Genomic DNA, 5,249 nt, shown 5'->3' with positions numbered 1-5,249 from the left:
GAGTATATGCTTGTGCCATACTAAGACGGGCGAAGATGAAAATAATTTTTTCTTAGATTTATAAACTTACATATCCATTCTAATTTTCAAAATATTTATCATATTACCAACATTCTTGACTTATTAATAAGTCTCGCTGAAAAAAAGTGAATACAATTCTTGGCCCTAATGTAAATACAATACTATCAAACTCCATTAACGTCTATTAGCAACTCTTCTTTTTTATAGATGCTACACTAAAAATAATATAATACATGTACTCATGAGCTTCATAAATACACTAATCTACCAATCAGTACATTTTTTCCATTTTTATAACATTTTATCTATTTACCAATAAAATGATCAATTGGCATTTCTTACATTTCTACTTATACATTTCAAGTATTAATAGATTTTATTTTTGTTAAAGTTTGAGACGTATCAAGTACATTAGATACATGGTTAACATGGTCAATTTAGGACAAAATCAACTCTATTCACCTTTATTGGATATGCCAAAGTGCCTACTTTGTCATAATAATTAGTCATGGCTTATTGACCATACGTCCAATCTTCTATTGAGATCAAATTATGACCAAAACATGATTCATAGTATTTTAACAATTTTAACAAATGATTTAATGATTTCCTAATTTCTTGCTCTTTGTATAAAATTATATCATTTTAATGTAATTGATTATTCTTATGAGTTATTGGATAAGAAAATTGAGTAGTTAGAGAAAATTGAGAATTAATTTCTCAACGAATGTCTCAATAATATTTGCAAGACTCCTAGCTCATATTTAGTGAACCACAAAGGACATATATTAGTGCCGTATCAACAAAGTAATAAATGAATCTGAAAACTCCACATATCATAATAAATTGAGAATAGTTTCCAGTCTTGGTCATCTAAATGTATGAATTAAATAGAAATCGAGAATAATCGGTTATCTAATTTCCTTTCAAAGAAAGAAAGAGAAGAAAGGCCTCAATTGCATATATAGTAATACTTAAATAACATTCATTCCTTAGATGTAGGCAATTTTTCCAAAATTTATGGATTGCTCTCATCTCAATTCTAATTTTAACTAATTTTTTCACTAGGAATTAGAGGGAAAACTAATAAATGTATTATGTGCACATTGTCATCTAATTTAATTTACACAATTTTTAAGTTTTTTTTTTTTTAATTTATTACTTTACTCCCTCATGTACTGGGATAGGGGACAATTATTTTAGACTTATAAACTTACATATCCATTCTAATTTTCAAAATATTTATCATATTACCAACATTCTTGACTTATTAATAAGTCTCGCTAAAAAAAGTGAATACAATTCTTGGCCCTAATGTAAATACAACACTATCAAACTCCATTAACCTCTATTAGCAACTCTTATTTTTTATAGATTGATTAATAAATGCTACACTAAAAATAATATAATACATGTACTTATGAGCTTCATAAATACACTAATCTACCAATCAGTACATTTTTTCCATTTTTATAACATTTTATCTATTTACCAATAGAATGATCATTTGGCATTTCTTACATTTCTACTTATACATTTCATGTATTAATAGATTTTATTTTTTGTTAAAGTTTGAGACATATCAAGTACATTAGATACATGGTTAACATGGTTAATTTAGGAAAAAATCAACTCTATTCACCTTTATTGGATATGCCAAAGTGCCTACTTTGTCATAATAATTAGTCATGGCTTATTGACCATATGCCCAATCTTCTATTGAGATCAAATTATGACCAAAACATGATTCATAGTATTTTAACAATTTTAACAAATGATTACCATCGTCCAAAAAGGGAATTAACCCCTCTGTGAAAGGAAAAGAGCCTATGGTAGCAGCCAGCCCCCTAAACTCCCCCATCTCATCTCCAACAAATTTTCTTGACAGTGACTTAGACTATCTTCTAAGCAAAAAATCACTCGAGTTGGAACCATTAACCATTCATAAACCAAGGAAACCATCACCCCCTCTTATAAACCCAGACTCTGCAAGAAATATAACGGTGAGAAGAAAAAACAACAGAGGCAGTAGACATTTTAGGGGGAGGGCTGATGGCGCAGACAGAGGAGTAAGAAATCTTTCCCTTGTTGATGTACCCATCTTTGATATTTCAGAGAATGGGCCTCTTAGAGCAAGCGCTGCTGAAGAAACCCCTCAATGACTTTCATCATATCTATGAACATAAGAGGTCTGGGAGCAGACCAAAAAAATTTGGCGCTAAAGAATCTGTTCTACTCATCTCAGCCAAAAATAATCTTAATTCAAGAAACCATGCATGGCATTCAGGTATCCATCTCCTATTTTAGGAAAATGTTTCCCACCTAGCACCTGGTTGCTTCAGAAGCCAAAGGTCTTTCGGGGGGTTGGCGGTTTTATGGGACCCTGTCTGGATTAGAGCAAAAGCTTATAAATGTTTTGCGGGCATTCTCATCTCGGCCTCTATCAGAGGAAAAGACTGTCCCATTAATATCTTGAATATCTACGCCCCTTATAAGAACAGGATCCCGTTCTGGGAAAAATTATTTGCATCAAAATTTTTTGATATTGAATCATTGATGATTGCAGGCGATCTAAATGTGACTCTAAAGTCGGAGGAACGATGGGGGAAAAGCAGGAAAAGAGACTCGTTGGCAGACCGTATCAGATATGAACTTTTGCACAGGAATCTTGTAGACATAAATCCTTCTAAAATGATGCCAACATGGGACAATGGAAGGATAGAAGAGGCATATATTGCAAAAAGAATTGATTGATTCATTGTACATGTCAACATTATTGATAGAATGGGCATGCCTTACTCATCAATTGGAAATGTATTCATATCTGACCATAGGCCGATATATCTCAGCTGGAGGGAAAATGGTTTTAGGAAAGGGTACCCTTTCAAATTTAATAGATCAAGGTTAGAAGATTCATATTTTAATGAAATCATAACAAGAACTTGGAAGGATTTATCAGCAAAAGATAAGATCCCCCATTTTTTGACCTTCAGAGACAAACTGTCCTCTATGAGAAAGGTTGTTAAAAAATGGCAGTTTAAGAAAAGACAACTGGACAAATTGGCCCTTCGGGAAATACAAATGGAATTGGATAGTATCTCAGGAGTTTTGGCTACTAATACAATACCATTTAATGTGAGATGTCGCATAAAAGAGCTTGAAAGGAAAAACAAAAAATACTAAAGCAGGAAGAAGCTTCATGGAGACTTAAGAGCATGGCGATTTGGCTCAAGGAAGGTGACAAGAACACAAAATTTTTCCATAGGTATGCAAATTCTAGGCGTGAGAGAAATTCCATATGGAAAATAAGTGATGGTCAGGGGGGCTTCCTATTCTCCCAACAAGACATCTCAAAGGAATATGTGAGATACTTTGAAAACCAATATAAAAGAATGGATGTTTGCAGGTTTCAAGATATTCTATGGGGCATTGATCTATTCCCACCAATGTTTGATGATGAAAAAAATGAATGTCTTTTCCAACCCATAACAGGGGAAGAACTTCTAGGAGTTATGAAGTCTTTCAAGAAGGATAAATGCCCCGGCCCGGATGGCTGGATAATTGAACTCTTTATCCACTTCTTTGATATTATCAAACAAGATATGTTGAGGATGGTCGAAGCAGCGAGAATCTCAGGCAGCATACCTCACGTAACGTCCTCCACTCAAATAGCACTTATCCCAAAAAAATGGAGGCTAAATCCTTTCAAGATTTTAGGCCGATATCTCTCTGTAATATAACTTTCAAAATCATTACAAAAATTATTGCTGAAAGGATCAAAGCTACCTTAGCTAGTTTTTTAACAAAGGATCAACATGCATTTTTAAAGGGAAGGAATATATTAGATGTTGTTTCCAATACACAAGAAATCCTTTTCACTATGCTCTCAAAAAAATCCGAAGCTGCCATATTGAAGATTGATCTACAAAAAGCATATGATTTCTTATATTGGGGGTTCATTAGATGCTTATTAGCTAAGATCAGCCTGAAATCTAATATAATAAATTGGATCATGGCATGTGTGGAGAAAGTAAACTATGCTGTCATCATAAATGGGATTCCTTCCCCTTTTTGTCTAGCAGAAAGAGGGTTGCATCAAGGTTGTCCCCTTTCTCCTCTTTTGTTTATCCTGACAATGAATAAATTAAGCCTTCGTATTAACAGAGCATTCAGTGAAAACAATTGCCAGCCCATGAAGATTTGCAGAAACAACTGCATCTCGCATAACTTATTTTTAGATGATGTGCTCATATTTGCAATGCTATGCAGAGTCACTTGGATACGTCTTCATGACATTCTAAAAAGATTCCAAAATGCTACTGGTCTTCAAATAAACAAATCAAAATCTATCCTCTTCCATAATGATGTCAACATGGAAATAGTAGAATGGATTTCTATACTGTTTGGGATAAAGATGCAGTCCATCAAGGATGGATTAAAATATCTGGGATTTCAGCTAAACGCAAAGGGTTACTCTAAAGTGGATTGGCAATGGATAATAGATAGGTACTACAAAAAGATATCTGCTTTGAATATAAGAGCCTATCATTGGCAAGAAGAATTGTTCTAACACAAGCAGTATTAACACAACTTGTTGTATTTTGGGCACACTTATTCTTTCTCCTTGCAAGTATCATCTAGAAAATGAACAAGATAACTGCAAACTTTATATGGGGCGGAAAATCAGAATAGAGAAAATATCATCTTACTAGAATGGAAAAGATCTCTATGCCAAAGAATTCTGGTGGATGGGGACTTGAGGACTTGAGGACTTTTGGGAAGGCACTATTGTGAAAATCACTGTGGAGAGGGATATATGGAGAAGGCCCCTGGAGCATCACAATAAAGAAGAAATATATGGGCGGCAAAGATATGGCACACTGGTACAGATTAGGGAGGATCAGAGCCATGTATGGGTCAGCTATATGGCTAAGCTTTCGCAAGATTGAGCAATACTTTCTAAAGAATTTGATATGGAGCTTACAATCCGGCAGTAGGATTCTCATTGGAATAGACCCTTTCATGTGCGGTCGAGAGAAGATAACCATTCTTGAAAGGCTCCTAAATTTCTTCCATAGGAAAGGCTTTTCCACTTGGGATAAACTCATAGTAGTATGGTAGGGCCCTATCCCTCTTTGGAAAGAGGCTGACAGTCTAGGGATGTCAGAGTCTTTGGCAAGGCAATGGAACATTATCAGGGATGGCTTGAGATGTTGTGGATTACATCG

The sequence above is a fragment of the Pinus tabuliformis genome, chromosome J, assembly GCF_031772625.1.
Source record: "Pinus tabuliformis cultivar Carrire ecotype Pingquan chromosome J, CPIR1, whole genome shotgun sequence".
Classification (NCBI taxonomy): Eukaryota; Viridiplantae; Streptophyta; class Pinopsida; order Pinales; family Pinaceae; genus Pinus; species Pinus tabuliformis.
Note: the sequence above shows the minus strand (reverse complement) of the source record.